The sequence below is a fragment of the Pyxicephalus adspersus genome, chromosome 7 (genome assembly GCF_032062135.1).
Source record: "Pyxicephalus adspersus chromosome 7, UCB_Pads_2.0, whole genome shotgun sequence".
Classification (NCBI taxonomy): Eukaryota; Metazoa; Chordata; class Amphibia; order Anura; family Pyxicephalidae; genus Pyxicephalus; species Pyxicephalus adspersus.
In genome coordinates this window covers 16,042,327-16,060,302 of record NC_092864.1, presented here as the reverse complement: position 1 = coordinate 16,060,302, position 17,976 = coordinate 16,042,327, and the positions used below count along the sequence as shown (strand labels likewise).

The window sequence follows — 17,976 nt, the reverse complement described above, 5'->3', positions numbered from 1 at the left end:
CATTTACTCTTGCAATAAGCACTGGGTACATAAGCAAATAAACAAAGCTGCAGAACCATTCCTCAAGCACAAACACAGAACACTTGCCTAAACAGGTAACACAAACAAAAACTTATCACAGACATATTAGACAAATATGTGCATATAACACCTATGTGTTGTATAAACTGACATAACAGCAAAGCAGAAGGAATAACGTAATTACATAATGTTTATCACATGCTAGTAAAAATATACATTATATTTTTTTATATTATATATGGAGGTAGATGAAGGTAAAAGAGAAGTGAAGGCAAGAGTGATTAGTATTTGAGAAGTATTATAAAAAATTTATTAGGAATCCTTGTGTCCTGGGACATAATATTGTCCTGAATTCAGCCCCATTCAGGTCCATGTAACAGGTTCTCTTGATATTGTAACCCCACCACCACCACCACCACCAATACCACCTCTTCCACATACATATACCAATACCTTCACTTGTTGGAGTCCTGTGAAATTTTTGGATTGGTCTGTGTCAGAACTTACCTGGGAGGTAATAATCTTTTTCTCTCTGCCACATGACAGTGTTTGTGGCTGGTGATTGGCCACCCAAGAGGGAGCACTGCATCCTGAGGAGTAAGAGGAGAAAAACACAAAGCACACCATACCTAGCACCAATAGATGATTGGAGCTGTGGCACAACATGGCAAAGGTTATTATTAGTAGGTAAAGGCATGACTTGTAAAAGAGAATTTGTCACTTGGCCCATGCAACTGACAGTGTCAAGGGCTTCATCTTACTAGTGATCTCTGGAAGTTCCTTCTATTCTGCAGCAGACACAGAAATGCATAGATTGTAAATTCTTCGGAGCAGGGTCCTCTCCTTCTCCTGTCACTTGCCCTGATTCGGCCCTCCCCTCAGGCACGTTGTCTTGGTGTCGACAATCTTTCAGGCCTCACGGACCACTAAATTCATCATTTTAAATCCTGCGGACCAATATTATGATTTTTTTTTTTAAAAGATAAATACATTTGTAAAATAATGATGTTCCTAATGGTGCCTGACGAGGACTGTGGAGGCTCTGATTCATTGATCAGCTCACAGTGAAGTATTACTATTGTTACTATTATCATTAGTTGTATTATCTTTGCCATTACTAAAGAAATACAAAATATTTGTTTGCTTTCTCTCACTCATTATTGGTTTATTTCATTCCAATCTAAGACCAAACAACAAATGATAGTTATCAAAGTCAAACTATTTGATGCCATAAAATATAACAGTTAAAGAAAATACACAGTTAAGGCCATACTTACCTAAAAGATCATCTGAGAAATAAACAAATAAAATAAAACAATGGGATGAGAGTCTGTATTCGCTGAGCGGGGTGACTGCTGTAATGGTGGAAACAATACTGAAGCGTACGACTCAGCAACGATTGCCTCATACAACTTAAGGCTACACTGACGTCACGCTGCTCCTCCCTTGTTTTTCCATCTCTGGTACCGTTCGTGAATTTAGTACAATATAAAGGTGAAAATTGTCATTCAGAATATAATAATTTATTAGCATATTATTTTTGTTTTACTTTTAATAAAACTTAAAGCCTGCAAATAATGTTCAAATTTTTCCACCACCAAAATTTTCTCACTGGTTGGCGACCACTGCTCTAAGCAATGTCCTTGTGTATGGCATATATGGCACTATATGTATTGCATTAAACTGCACAGCAACATTGTATAGTGTGAATGAGTCTATTCATTTTACAATAGCCTTTATATATATTTTACATGATTGTATATACTATTTTTGTATATACCTTTTTTTATGTTGTTACATAGTTATGTTTCTGATATAGGTTGCTCATATTTAGTTTTTGTATTTTTTTATTTTCAGCTCTCTATTCTTTTAATAGTTGCTCCAATTTGTGTCCAGCGCTCACTGGCATTTAGAGCTGTTCTTAGTGATGAGACCTCTTTTCCGCCACTGCACAGTGCGGAACTGTGACAACCTTGCAGTGATTTCACTACAGGGTATCTACGTTGCCACCTTACAGGATCACCGGGTATTTTTATATAAATATATAAATGAGCAGTGGCATCAAGAATTCTCCAATTAAGGTGAATAATTTTTAGCTGTGTGACTGAGGTGGATCTGTTAAGCTCTGTCAATGATGATGTCATAGCAATCAATTAGGGCACACCTGTTCTGTGCACATCTACAGTCCATTACAGGTGAATTTGAATCTTTAGTGCTTGTTTTGTTTTTTTGGTAAGTGCTAAACTTCAATTCAGAAAATTGCTTCATTTACTGTATAGTTAGATTGGCTGCAATTGTTTTATTATGTTTTACTGGTTGCAACACTGCAAACTAATTCATATCAAGCTGTATATATACTAATTAGCACTTTATAAAATGTCATCTCATCATATAAAAGTATGAATGTAAAAAAAATAATTTTGGATCTGATTCAAATTTGATTATAGTTTGACCTTAGAGAAATAAAATATTTGAAAAAAAATTGTTGACAAAGATGGTATAATACATGTATCAAGGAGCATTTAGTGATTTCACTACTCTATGTGTATGTCAAAATAAATACATATGTATCCCTTCCCTTCCCTGACCGAACTATTCAACCTCTCCTCTTCTACTGGTAAATACCCCTCAGCTTTCAAACATGCCATAATTCTCCCTATAGAAACCCTCACTGGACCCCTCCCTACCCTAGAACTACCATCCTATCCCCCTTCCCCCATATGTCTCTAAACTTCTTGAACACCTTATTTAAAAAAGACTCACCAATTACCTGAGCATCAACTCTCTCCTTGCAACAGCCCTTACTAAAGTGGCCAATGACTTCATCAGAGCTAAGTCTCAAGGCAACTTTTCCCTGCTCCTTCTCTTGATCTTTCTTTTGACACTGTTGATCACCCCCTTCTAATACAAATCATGCACTCCATTGCTATCAGTGACACTGCTTTCAAGTTTCTTTCAATGGTAACTCCTCTCCCACTCTCCTCCCTGTTGGTGTTCCCCAAGGGTCAGTTCTTAGACCGGTCCTCTTTTCTCTGTACACCTCCTCTCTCGGTAGTCTCATATCCTCCTTTGGCTTACAGTACCATCTGTATGCTGATGACACTCAAATCTTTCTGTCTACCCCTGACCTGTCTCCCTCAGTCCTGGATAAGGTCTCATGCTGCCTGTCAGCCATCTCATCATGGATGTCTGACCGATTCCTGAAACTCAACCTGGATAAAACAGAACTCATCATCATTCCCCCCTCAAATTCCAAATCCCCCCCTGACATATATCTAACTGTTAACAACACTGTTATTCGGCCCTCCCCTCAGGCACGTTGTCTTGGTGTCACCTTTGACTCGGCCCTCTCATTTACCCCCCATATTCAGAACATTTCCAGGTCCTGTCACTTTCACCTACGCAACATCGCCAAAATCCGCCCCTACCTGTCCCCTGAGACCACCAAACTCCTTGTACACGCTCTTATCATCTCTCGTCTGGACTACTGTAACCTCCTCCTCTCTGGTATTCCACTAACACGACTCTCTCCTCTACAATCTATTATGAATGCTGCAGCCAGACTCATCCATTCTTCCCTCCGCTCCTCTTCCGCTGCATCTCTTTGTAGTTCACTTCATTGGCTTCCATTTCACCTTAGAATCAAATTCATCTCCTGTGCTTTGCCTTCAAATCCCTACACAGTTCTTGTCCCACTTACATTTCTGACCTGGTAAAAAAATACTCCCCTAGCCGCTCTCTTCACTTCTCCAATGACTTACTAATGACTTCCTCACTCATAACCACATCACACGCACGGTTACAAGACTTCTCTAGAGCTGCCCCAACTCTCTGGAATGGTCTTCCTCGTCCTATTCAGCTTGCTCCTACTTTCTGCTCATTTAAAAGAGCGCTCAAAACCCATTTTTTCAAACTTGCCTACCCGTCTTCTTCTGTCTTTTGAAAACACCACTTCTTCCCACCACTACATATCTCCCATCCTATTGTGTGTGAAATTCCCTCACCTACTAGATTGTAAGCTCTTCGGGGCAGGGTCCTCTCCTCCTGTATCACTGTCTGTATTAGGCTGTCAATTGCAATCCCTTTTTAATGTTCAGTGCTGCGTAATATGTTGGCGCTATATAAATCCTGTTTATTATTATTAATAATAATAATAATAATAATAATATTAATATATGTACACACATATAAATGCATACATATATGCATGTATGTAAATACATGAGTGCACATGAAGCAAAACAAACAATATACACCTAAAAAGAAAAACCTACCCAAATGAGGATCCTTCTCTGCAAAAGTTGTCGGCGCGTTTTTCAACTGATAAAACACAGTTTATGCGCACATAGCGGGTCTGCATTGGCGCACAACAATGCATATCAAACACCTGAGTAACACACATCAAACAACTTAATTTTAATTAGACAATTGTGCTGTTTTTAGCCTTTTAACAATTCATAGAAAGGAACTGCTTAAAAACAATCACAATTGACTTGTTAAATTGTAGGTCTGTTGGATCATCCAAGGTTAAAAGATCCTGGGAGATTATAAAAGAGATCACAAAAACAAACAACAACAAAAAAATACTACAAATTTTTTTAAAACAATAAATTAGACACATTTTCGAAAGGGTCACATTAAAAGACCAGACGGACACCACTAAATTTACACAACAAAATAAAAAAATAAGTAAATACACACAAACACCAAACACATGTAAACCCACACTTCCATAAAAAGCCAAAATAGTTTAAAAATGGCTCAAGAAATGCTGCATTCAAAAAATACTTACCAAACTGATTTGCAATTTCGACCTATCAAGGGTGGAAAACTGAAATAGAAAATATTTATGGAGAACAAACATTTTAAGGTGGTAATAAAGACATGTTATTGCAATGAAACAATATGGCTACAAACACAATAACATAGCATTTACATTGACTTCTTAATTACAAAATGGACATTGAAGTGCCAGATCTTTTCAGTTGATAAATGCCGGGAGAATACGCCAGTGCAAACTTGGTAGTCACCTGCTTGAATTTTACAAATACTTACACAGAGAATCCACTAGAGGGTGCAGGTCATGGACATACTAATCTATTGTCTTAAAGCGGAAGTAAACTTGGTATGTGGGAGTGAGATTTCGCCATAGCCTACCTCCTACATTGATGTACTCTAGCATTCTTTCATTCTATTTTCCAGGTTTTGCTGAGCTGGGCAGTCACAGATGATGTAACCCCAATGATATTTGTAGGAGTTACATTTGCCCTGATTTATCAAGCTAAATTGGAAGTATTCATGATCCGGCATCGAACCCCTCTAACCTATTTATCAACGAATTTTCAGCCGTCAAGAATACGCTGGCGTATTCTCCCGGCATTTATCAACTAAATTGAATGTACGCTTCGAGGCGCGCCTCTGCGGAAGCTTGACACTAGCGAGCTTGCTAGAGTCAATCTTTCCCTTGCCAGCGGACTGGATCATCCACCCACGTTCTTGTTTGCTTATATATATATATATATATTAATATATATATATATATATATATATATATATATATATATATATATATATATCAATAACGCCTCCTCCTCTACTTTGTTTTAATTTATTTTTTTTATTAGATAGCTGTTCACTGGTGTACAAATCTAAAGGATCATATCAATAAATGATTATGGAATGTCCAACTGAAAAAAAAAACAAACAGCCAAGTTTCATGGACTGCGCACGTCCCAATTACGTCCCAAATTTGTAGAAGCTGTGCGCATAAAGATGTTCATACATAAGGGTGTTGTCTACCTTGCTTTTTCCTTTTGTCTTTTTTTTTTTCCTCTTGTTTGGTGTGTTATCCTTATGTATGTTGCTACATTTCATACTTTGCTTACCATTTAGCACAATAGCTACTTTTGTTTTTTAAACTTTGAATGTTTCAATGTCCATGCTATGTTATTGTGTTTGTAGCCATATTGTTTTATTGCAATATGTCTTTATTACCACCTGTTTGTTCTGCATAAACATTTTCTAATCCAGTTTTTCACCCTTGATAGGTCCAACTTGCATATTGGTTTGGTAAGTATTTTTGAATGCAATAATTCTTGGGCCATTTTTTAACTAATTTGGCTTGATATGGAAGTGTGGGGATACATGTGTTTGTGTGTATTTATTTATTTATTTTATTTTGTAATGTAAATTTTGTGGTGTCTTTGTGATCTTTGTAATGTGACCTTTTAGAAAATGTGTTTATTAAGGTTGTTTTAAAATTTTTGCAGTTTTTTTTTTGGTTTGTTTTTATGTGATCTCCTTTACAATCTCCCAGGTTCTTTTAAACTTGGGTGATCCAACAGACTTACAATTTACTAAAGTAAATTGTGATTGTTTTTAAGCAGCTCCTTTCTATGAATTGTTAAAAGGCTAAAAACAGCACAATTGTCCAATTAAAACTCAGTTGTTTAATGCGCATTGTTGTGTGCCAAAACTCAGGTTTTTGATGCGCATTGTTGTCCGCCAATGCGGACCCGCTATGTGCGCATGAACTGTGTTCTATCAGTTGAAAAACGCGCCGGCCACTTTTGCAAAGAAGGATCCTCATTCGGGTAAGTTTTTCTTTTTAGGTGTATATGGTTTGTTTTGCTTCATGTGCACTCATGTGTGTATATATGTGTATATATATATATATATATATATATATATATATATATATATATATGCATTTATGTGTGTACATATAAAAGAGAAATAGGCAAATAGGGTTTTTTGGCATATTGCTTCACATGCTTCAAATTGAAAAGATTGCCTATTTCTTCCTATGATTTCTGATCTCATGAGCTTGGCTCAAAGGAACATTCATGGAGGATATTGCTTATGGTTAAAATCCACCTTTATGTGCTTCCACTACCAAGCTGAGGTGAGTAAGTAAATATATAGTGGGCCAAGGTCTAAAATGGCATTCAAACCTGCATAAACACCCTAAAAGGCTGTAAAAGCAAGAAAATGTTTGGCACAAAGTGGATTTGTCCCTGGACGTTTTATATACTAGTACTATTTGAATTGTGTAAACACCTAAATAATGCATACAATCCAGTATTTAATGAGCAAAATTAAGTTGAGCAACCATAGAACATCTGTTAATTTCTAAGAGTGCTTGACCCTGCTTGTGAGCTTGGCAATCAATGTGGTTTAATGTTGTACTTGGCAACCTGGATCACCATCAGGTGTGTTAGAATGAGTATGCAACTCAGCTGGACAACTAATTGACAACCAGTTTGGCAAGGAAGTGGAAGTGTGTTTGTATCCAATAGGGCTAAGATCAGGCAGCACAGCACAATGACAACAAACCTATAACACTACTACAAATGAACACAGGAGTTCTGTAGAACAATGGCACCAAATCAACATGAGGAAAAAACAATGTTAAGGGAAAACCACAGCTTATTCAGCAAATGTTAGACTATTAAACTAAATAAAAGAAATAAAAACCATGACAATTTATTCATAAAAGGAATATGTAGATAATACATTCAAATAGCAATATGTGACAATTTGACTTTGAGAATAGGACAAAGGCAACAAGGGGGTCACGTAGCAGTTTGGAGTGGAAACCATGCATACATTTGTACTAATTATTTGTGAATGAATAGAAAAAACATTGCTGAAGAACTGCTAAACAACAGAAACCTTAATTAGAAAGCAGGCACAAAAACATTGCAGCAAAAGATGAAGCTAACAATAATGAAGATTACAAAAAGTCACATCAATGCATACCATCCAAGCAAACTTACTTAAATTAATCCCCCCCCCCTCACAAAACCAGTCCAGTTAAAATAGTAATATTTAAAATACATATGTATTTATTTTGACATACACATAGACTAGTGAAATCACTAAATGCTCCTTGATACATGTATTATACCATCTTTGTCAACAATTTTTTTTCAAATATTTTATTTCTCTAAGGTCAAACTATAATCAAATTTGAATCAGATCCAAAATTATCCGTATCCAAGCAAACTTACTTGATTAATTCCCCCCCCCCCCAAAGCAGTTCAGTTAAAATAGTAATAATGAAAATACATGTGTATTTATATACATTTAAATGTATTTTGACATACACACACACAAGTGAAATCACTAAATGTTCCTTGATACATGCATTAAAACATCTTTGCCAACAATCTTTTTTTTTCAAATATTTGATTTCTCTAGGGCCAAACTATAATAAAATTTGAATCAGAAGTAAAATGCTAACCTTTTTTTTTTACATTCATACTATTGTGTGATGAGATGATATATTATAAAGTGCTAATTAGTATATATACAGCTTGATATGAATTAGTTTGCAATGTTGCAACCAGTCCAAAAAAACGTATTAAAACAACAATTGCAGCCAATCTAACTATAAATGAACCAATTTTCTGAGTTAGTATAATGCGAGATAAAAATGTAGCACTTACCAAAAAAAGATCAAGCACTAAAGGTTCAATTTGCCCTGTTATGGACTGTAGATGTGCACAGAGCAGGAAGCAGGTGTGCGCCACTTGATTGCTATGACATCACCATTCACAGAGCTTAACAGATCCACCTCAATTGTGCAGCTGAAAATTATTCGCCCTAATTGCCGAATTCACTACCCCACTGCTCATTTATCAATGCTGTAAGCCGGCAGGCGAGTGTACTAGCACTCGGCACCGGCTCGCGGTAATACGCCGTGTCCAGCGGAGCGTATATGTGCGTGGCGAGCTTACGCGCATTCGCTGATAAATCAGGGCAAGTGTCTCAGTTGCTGCTCTTACCCTGCTTGCCATCTCCTAGAAGTGAATCAATGTCTTCTAATGTCTCATGACAATGCAAAGCAGGAGGGGGAAGAAAGTTGAAGCTACTGAGAGACTTGAACAACTTTGGCTTCAGTTCAGCTGGGAATTTGAAGATAAATAGCTCCAGAGTGCAACCATCTACAGAGGTGATTGGAGCGTTGTTTTAAAGCTAATTTAGAACTTGTAAAGAATATGCAAATTTCTGAATGTTCATAGCTTTAGGTTAATTTTACTGTAAAAAATCAGTAACTGACCTGCAACTCTAGCTACTCTGACAATGCCTACTAGGTAATTTCCCCCAACTTCCAGCCCATTGCACAGCTACCATTATTAGTCATAGTTTAAAAAAATAACCAACCAAAATTTTCACCTGTAACTCTATGAACTGATCCTGGACCTACCGGTGGTTCCTGTGAACTATTTTGCTATTGGAAAACACTGTCATAAATTCTACTGTGTGTTCCGCTTCATGAACTAAGAAAACACAATTCCACAGCTTAACATGACAAGATGAAGTCATATTATTTCCTCCATGTTCACTCTAATATCCACCCACACACCTCGTCTCCGCTACAACTCACTGCTGATTCCCAGACACACCCTGCTCCTGAACTCACTATTACACAGAGCTGTCGGCCTTCTTTTTAATCTCACACACAAAACAACAGGCTCCACCGGGGTGTAATTACATGCAGAACGGCATAAACAAGTGCTGTGATGCTTGGCAGCCTAATGAAAACTTTTGGGTTTAGACAGTGAACACGAGATGAATGTTCATATCACTTGTGGTGCTGTAATGTCTGCATAGCAAAATAAAAGAGTTTTATGTGCCACAGGAGCAGAATTTAGTGGTTGTGTGAGGCAGGAATAAAAAGTTTGCTGGCAGGTCATCTGCAATGAGGCCTGGGTGGAAAAGGGACCCTTTACTTAATAGGGCATTGCAGACTGTGGAGTAGGTTGGGAGTTATAAACCCCACATTGATAGCAAATCCAAAGCATCCAAAGGGACCTTCTAATGAGCAAAACTCTTTTTCCCACAACGGTCCCTCTTTTTGGCCTAATGTACAGAGCATTCTAAATGATTGTACTATATAGTTCATGTAAGTAGATGGAAATCCTAAGAATCTATTGGAATGCATTGTACTCCTGTGAGTTGGTGGGTATCAATGTGCCTTGACGCATGTTGCAGTGTCTTGTGTTAAGCAGCCTATTCAACACTACAATACAAATCTTGGCTATTATCTGTACAAACTTCATATGTTCTCTCAATGTTTGCATAGGTCTGCTAAGGACTCATCCCTTTTCTCCAAAATCCCAAAAAGATACTGGTAGGTTAATTGGAAGAAGCCCAAATCAGCCTTAGACTGTGGTAATAAAGTATGACTATGGTAGGGAGAATTAATTGTGTGCCATCTGAAATACCTGTGTAAAGGGTGTGTGTTGGTGTAGTATACACAATTATTAAAACACCAATGCATGCATTGTGTGTTACTGCAACACAGGATTTGAAAATGGCCCCTAAGTGAATTTTTACTTTTAGCTATAATGTTGATCTCTTGCAGCCTTTTCATAGGCAAATCTTGTTTACATGCACTCCAGCAATGGCTGCATGAGTATGTTTTCTGATGGTGACAACAGTGGACAATGACTACATTGTTTGTGTTAAAATGGCCAATTGTCGTCCCATTTTGAAGTCAATAGGACAGGGTGACAAGCAATACAAACAATTCAAGGAAAGAGTGCCATCACCCTAAAACAAAAAAGTGCCTGCACATGTCCCATTATAGTAGGACCACCAGGTATTTTTTATAATGAAAGCCGCAGATTAAAAAATATTGAAAATATCTTTTACAACAACATTACCTTGTGCAACTTGTGATTTTTTTTTAAGATTTTAGTGACTGGGTTTTACATGTAAAGATCAGCATGGCTCACTCCAGGAGGTGCAAATTACTCTCCAACTTTACTGAATGAAATCCTGCAGAGTGTTTGTTTAACTGGCAGTTAATTACAATTACAAAGGGACAAAGAGAAGCCTCCATTCTCTAAATGTTAACCCCAGCCTATGTCATTCAATTGTCAAATGCCAGAGCTTATACTGCCAACTTAAAGCTGAACTAGGACTTATTAATATTATTAATAATAATAAACAGGATTTATATAGCACCAACATATTACTCAGCGCTGTACATTAAATAGGGGTTGCAAATGACGGAGGAATACAGTGACACAGGAGGAGAGGACCCTTCCCTGAAGAGCTTACAATCTAGGTGGGGGTTCTACATCATACACATAAAGGTTCTGATTTATTAAAGCTCTCCAAGACTGGAGAAGATAGACTATCATTGGAGAACCTGGGTGATCTAGAAAACATGGAATGGATCTGGTTCAGAATGGAAAACATTTGCCAATTAATAGCAAATGATTTTAGGAAATCAACTCCAGGTTTGCTAGATCAGTAGGTTCTCCTGATCTTAGAGAGCTTTGATAAATCAGGCCAATATAATTAGGTTGCTGTTCATTTTACATTAACATGTATTAACATGAAGGCCTATATATGTAATAGATTGTAATAGGTGTGTGAAGGGGGCAGGGACTTGCAGGGTGGACTTAGCTTCAGATTAAATTTCCTAGATGTTTCAAAGACGTTTAGCATGTGCTTTTGGATCTGCACAACTGAAAGAAGTTTGTTCAGACTTCTATAAGATATTTACAGTCTTGTTAGTTTTAGTGCAGTGGTAAAGTCAATACTGTACTGGGACCATAGGCCAGGGCTACCATCTGTAGTTGGACAACACTTGAAATCCTCTCAAATACTGCTCAAGTGATACAAAATATGTGAGCAGCCGTCTGGTAACTTTGAGTATCACACATTCTGTATTACATACATATTGCTAAATGACATATAATCTGGTGTTCATACTAATGGGGTACAATTACTAGCTCAATAAATCACATGAACCTAAACCTAGAGAACAATTCTACAATTAAAAGAAATTGTGCTCATAATTGGAACTCCTCATTCTGAATAAAACAAAACTGATCTTATTACTGCATTTTTCTAAATACAACTTTGTGTAAGAAAACTTTCACATTTTTTTTAATGATCCCTTAACACCTCTTCCCAAAAACTGTGCTAATCTATCCCACCTACCCCCTCATCAGCTGTATACTTACCAAGTGATAGAACTGGGACCCCTGGACTTGAGGCTGGCCATCCTTTTCATAACATAGCCAGTATCAGGCACTTCTGTGAAGCAGGGCAATGGAATGGAATGGAATGAGAGCTGCACCCTGGTATAAAAATCAATATTATAATCAGAACTATAAAAGCTATAATGTTTTTTTACATATAAACTATGTTTTTACAATTCAACAAAGAATGAGAGAAATACTCCCTAAAGTTTTTTTTGTTGTCACTAAAATAGGTATTTATTATTTGGGTTATATAAGAATTTCCTCTATACCCGTTCTGGTGCACAGACAGCGATTGCGAAAAAAATTAAAAATATACATTTTATTCGAACTTTAATATTTACAAAACTTTTTTTTCTTGAAGCATTTAAAGATTATGAAGATACATTAGAACATATGGCCCTGCTACCAGATTTAGTCCTTAAGATGGTACAATGTATAATTAAAAGCTAACCCTCTTTATTAGACTTAAAAAAAATTACAAAAACCACGGGACTTTTTAAGCACAGAAAATAAAATTATATATATGTATTCAAAAAACTATTAAAATATATAATAATGAGTGCTGATAACACCTGTTCATTTAAAAGAAGAATCCTTTTTTAAATCTAATATATGTAACTATGGATGTGTTTCATTGTTCAAAGTACTGTACTACATCCCAAATAAACAAAAATGTAAAAAATTACAAAAACCACAGACGTTTTAAGTACAATATATATATTATATATATTTATTTACATAACCATTACAATATATATATATATATATATATATATATATATGAGTGATATTAACATCTGTTCATTTTTAAATCTAATATATTTATATAAATTATGTATGTGTTTCATTGTTCAAAGTACTGTACCACATCCCAAATACACAAATTATAATAAATTACAAAAACCACAGGACTTTTTAAGTACAAAAATAATCATATTTATTATTCAAATAACCATTAAAATATACATGAATGCATGCTTTTAAAACCACATAAATACACATACGGGTATATCCCATGCATAGACATTGATTAAAAAGCCACACAATAATGTATTAATCATCATTCAATTAAGCCATATTAGCTCAATACTAGGAAATGTTCAAAAACTTAAAATATTTCTGCCTCTGACTAGACGCGTTTCGTTTTTTTCGTTATTTTTTAAAATTTCCTTATGAGTTTATAGTAGCAGTTATTAGCATCTAGTATAAAGAAAATGAAAACATATTAGCGTAAAGCCTAAACCAGTCTATTGATGAGTTGATTGATTTAAATAATGTTATCAAAAACTGCATTGCTTGATTTGAATCACTATAATCAATTTATTTTATGATAAGTTAACTTGTATCAATAAAGATAAACTGTATAAATACATTGAAAGGATTGCAAGTAAAACAAAGGGCAGTACATAAATGTTTATGAAGTGTAATTCAGTAATATCCAATAATCAAATATATAATATAATACCAATAATCAAACAAGCAAACAAAACAAACAAAATTGAACTCATCAATAGACTGGTTAAGGCTTTAAGTTAAATGTTATTTTTTTAAATTATGTAATTATTTTTCTTTATACTAGTTGCTTTTAGCTGCTTCTATAAACTCTTGAAGAAGTTTAAAAAAAAAACCAAACACGTTGAGCCAGAGGCAGAATTATTTCCAAAAGTTTTTGAAAATTTCCTATCTTACTATGGCTCAAATGAATGATGATTAACACAATATTGTGTGGCTTTTTAATCAATGTTTATGCATGGGATATATATGTATTTATGTGGTTTTGTACACATACATTCATCTATATATTTTAATGATTATTTGAATAAATATGATTTATGATTTGTACTTAAAAAGTCCAGTGGTTTTTGTAATTTATAATAATATGTGTATTTGGTATGTGGTACAGTATTTTGAACACTGAACCACATGCATAGTTACATATATTAGATTTTTAAAAAAAGGATGATTCTTAACCCTTATAATTTATCAGGTGTTAATATCACTCATTATGACCAATGGTTACTTCACTTACACTCAATCAAAGATCAAATACCTTAAGGCTTTTCACCCAACATATCTCCTGCCCTGTTTAATTTATCCTGCGCTCAGCACAGCACTGAAAGCTGCATTGTATCGTGGAAGTTTTTTTCCTGATTCAAACTTGTTCGGAACATTATTGTGTATTTATAAAAAAGGGATAAATACAAAAGAGATTTAGAGTGCATAGTAATGTCACTAACTGGCCCTAAAAGAACTCACAATCTAATGTCCTTACCATGGTCATAGTATAGTCCACTAAACGTAGTGTAAAGCCAATTCTAGGAAGACTCTAATGAACCTATCAGTATAGTTTTTGAAAGGAAACCCACACAAACACGGGGAAGTATAAGCTACATACAGATGGTGTCCTGGCCAAGATTCAAATCTACAAGCTACAGTGCCACCATGGTGCCTTTACAGTCTCCAAATTTACCTTCCAGGGCTAACATTATATTGCTAAACTAGACCCAAAATGAATACTTTTCCACTTTCCAATTAAACCAATAAATTTCTGGATACCACACCCCCACATCCTCCTGAGCACTATTATGCTTTGAAATTATCATGGTAGCATCCCGCGGCCATTGCCGATCCCGAGCCTGTTTATTATCCTTTGCTGACCTTCCTTGGCTCAACATTGTATATTTATTCCATAGAATAAGGCCTTATACTGATACTGGAGATGACGCATTTTGTTAGATAGGTCCATTGTGCTTTAAGAAAAATATTGAGCTATTAGGTAAGCAGAATGGGAGGCTGCACAGTGTTTTTAAAGCTTATCTAAACCTAAATACAAACATTTAATACACTGCAGTCTGTAGGTGAAGTGGCTGCATTTATTTAATTTTCCAGCCTATTTTCCAGTTTACAACTGATCGCTTTGAAAGATGAATAATGTTGTATGGCATATCAGTTCAATATATTCAGTTATATATATATATATATATATTATATATTGTGTTTTGGTTTTTGACTTTCCACACATGTAGAATGTATAAAAAACATTAATAACATTTCTCCTTCAGTTACTTGCCCAAAATATTTAAATTTTCTTAAAATCCTATGGTACCAATCACTCAATGCTGAAGGCCACCATTTAATATATTGACATCCTTGGTGGCTGGTTTCATTCTTGTTCTTTCTGGTGGCCCTGGGTCCAGATCTTACCCATGCCCTTGGTTAAAATGAAAAAAAAAAAATGTTCTTGAGATCCTGCTGTTCACTGCAAGGGTTCTATGAAAGGTAATGGGGAAGTTGCCTACCCAGAAAGCAGTGAAAGACGCTGGCTGTGTCACCAGTCCCTGAAGCTGTATACAAATGGCTAAAATGTGAGTTGATTTTGCTGGGTAAATGAGTTCCTAGGAAAATAGATTACAACAAGCTTTATTATTATTGCATAGAGCTGTATTAAAATGTGCCTGCATGTGTTTGGTCACAAAAGGTTTCACTTTTTACCAGCATATGTTAGCACCCCACATACTGGCATTACAGCCTCAGGACAAGAATGGCAGTGAACCAGGGCGCTATTGTTAAGGCCATTTTTAATTGATAGGTTTTGACATTTGGGACCATCCTGCATTTCTTTTTTGAAGGCATACTGATCTTTAACCTCACTAATAAAATAAAATAAAAAAATAATACCTCACCCCCTTCCAGTTAAGTTTACTGAATACCTCACATGTGATAATTTACCATTATATCCATTTTTGTAATACTTTGGCTATAAAGATCCATTTATAAAGAATATTAAGCAGGTTTTTGCATTAGCCCAGTTTCATTGAGGTGTCCATTGCGAAGAGTTTGTTAACTGAACATCTCTGATGTAAATCATGTAAATGATCATATGATAAAATAAAATCACAAAATAAATAACTTAAAGGTTTTATTTTTTTTAAGTCCCCCCCCCCCCCTATCCTTTATTTGTAGGAAACATCTTTTTAAATTATAGCTAGTGGTAAAGGCCCATCTAAATTGTTAAATGTCTATGTAAAGAATGCCCCTTGCATTGGGAGTTTGAAGGGAAAAATACTCTTTGCGTTATTTGTAATTTTTTAAATCTAATTTAGAGGGTTAGTTTATAACTATACATTGCATTAATGGTCAGTGGGAAGACAGCCCCTTACAGTGGTGTCCTGTGGAAATAATGTCCTTTACATTAGAAGTCTTACATTAGTGGTCAATTAGAAAAATGCCCCTTACATTGGTGGGCAGCATAGCTCTTACATTAGGGGTTTGCGGGAGGAATGTCTTATACCAAGGGTATAAGGGAAACAGGGTATTAGTGGTGAATGAGAAGAATGCTCTTTAGACTGGTGAAGAAAGTCCCCTACATTTAGTCCCCTACAGATTATCTAAATATTGTTGGTTTCAGTTGTCACTTATCTGGAAAGCAAAAATTATTTATAGCTCAATCTTTGCAGGAACCCTCAGGATTACACAAGAAACATCATTAAGGAAGTTTGGTATAAAATATTTTTAAATTATAAAATATGGAAAGGTCTGAAAATCACCCTAAAATAACAGCTGGCTTCTGAACATTATTGGGCCAGGCTAAGGCTTACGTACAAACACACACAAACGAACAATTAACGATTATTATGAACAATGGTATAGTGAATGATTCTGTACATGCTGAAATGATATGATTGTTCAAATTTAACCCACCAATAGCATACACACACTAGATACGATCGTTTGATCGATGCAGGAAGTGACATGTACCGGAGAAAGATTACCAAGGAACATTGAACAATCACTGAACGACTGTACACACAATAGATAGCCAACAATCATCACCCAAACGGATCCACCAGGACAGTCGTTTTTTTTCAGCAACATTCCTCCTTCTTCTGCATCATTGTTCACTTTTTTTGTTAGCGATTATCAGAGGATCAGTTGTTAATCGTTCATTTCCAACAATAATTATTGCACGTGTGTACGTAGCCTAACTCTATCTTCTAAAACAGGAGTGCCCAACACGTGGATCCCGATCTACCGGTAGATCACAGAGGCAATGCGAGTAGATCGCGGAGCCCTGCCTTTCACAGTAAACTCTACCACACACAGCAGTTATTAGGTCCAAATACCGTTCCACCTTGACTGATGATCATTTGGAAGTCTGGCTTCCAGCAACTACTATCCGGTCTTTGCAACTTTGCATGAATCTATTAAATTTAAGATGTCATTGTAATGGCCAAAAATGTACAGAATTGTATTGTGCCATACATGTTCATGCTGTTATGCAAGGTAAACAATATATATTTGAACCTCCTGGTTTCGGGAGGGGTAACCAAAGTGGCTTAAAGCGTTTACCCTGGTGGCGCTGGCATCCCCCGGCAGAGTTCTCCAGCGTCGATGTCTGTCTCCAGCATCGGATCCCTGTCTTCTCCTTCCCTCGGCGTACATGTCCCTCGTTGATTCCTGATGACGTCGGTGTGTGCACCGGTGCGGGCCTGGGAAATTCAAATATTTTGTATTGGATTTAATACAAAATAGCTGTATTGAGTCCAATACAAAGAAATCTTCATATAATATATATATATATATATATATATATATATATTATACAAGCTATTGTACAGTTATATTACGTTTTCCTTTTTTTTAACAGATTTTTGTGTTTTTAAGTTTATTATTAAATGTATTATTTTTTTTTTTTAAATATTGGACATATTTCGGTGAGTTATGCCTAAGAATTATAGGCCTACAATGTAAAAATATAGTACTATACAGTATACAGAATTATTGCTTTTTCAGTATTTTTGATTTATTTATGCATTCTTGTTTAGACTGATTTTTGTGTTTTTTAATAATAAATGAAATTATTTTTTACATGATTGTGTATTTCAAACTTATTATTTTCAGGTTTTCTACTAGACCCTTGTTTGGACATATCTCAGTAAGTTACAGG

General features: G+C 35.7%; 1 protein-coding gene across 5 annotated transcripts in view; it reads right to left on the bottom strand.

Moving 5' to 3' along the window:
- GLIS2 (GLIS family zinc finger 2) overlaps positions 1 to 17,976 on the bottom strand; it is a 56,655-nt gene that overhangs the window by 35,272 nt on the left and 3,407 nt on the right. For 3 of the 5 annotated variants that reach the window (XM_072417623.1, XM_072417622.1, XM_072417619.1), the window contains exon 3: positions 12,009 to 12,125. The gene's annotated coding sequence lies outside the window, so the exon portion shown is untranslated. The other 2 variants (XM_072417621.1, XM_072417624.1) reach the window with 2 other exon arrangements.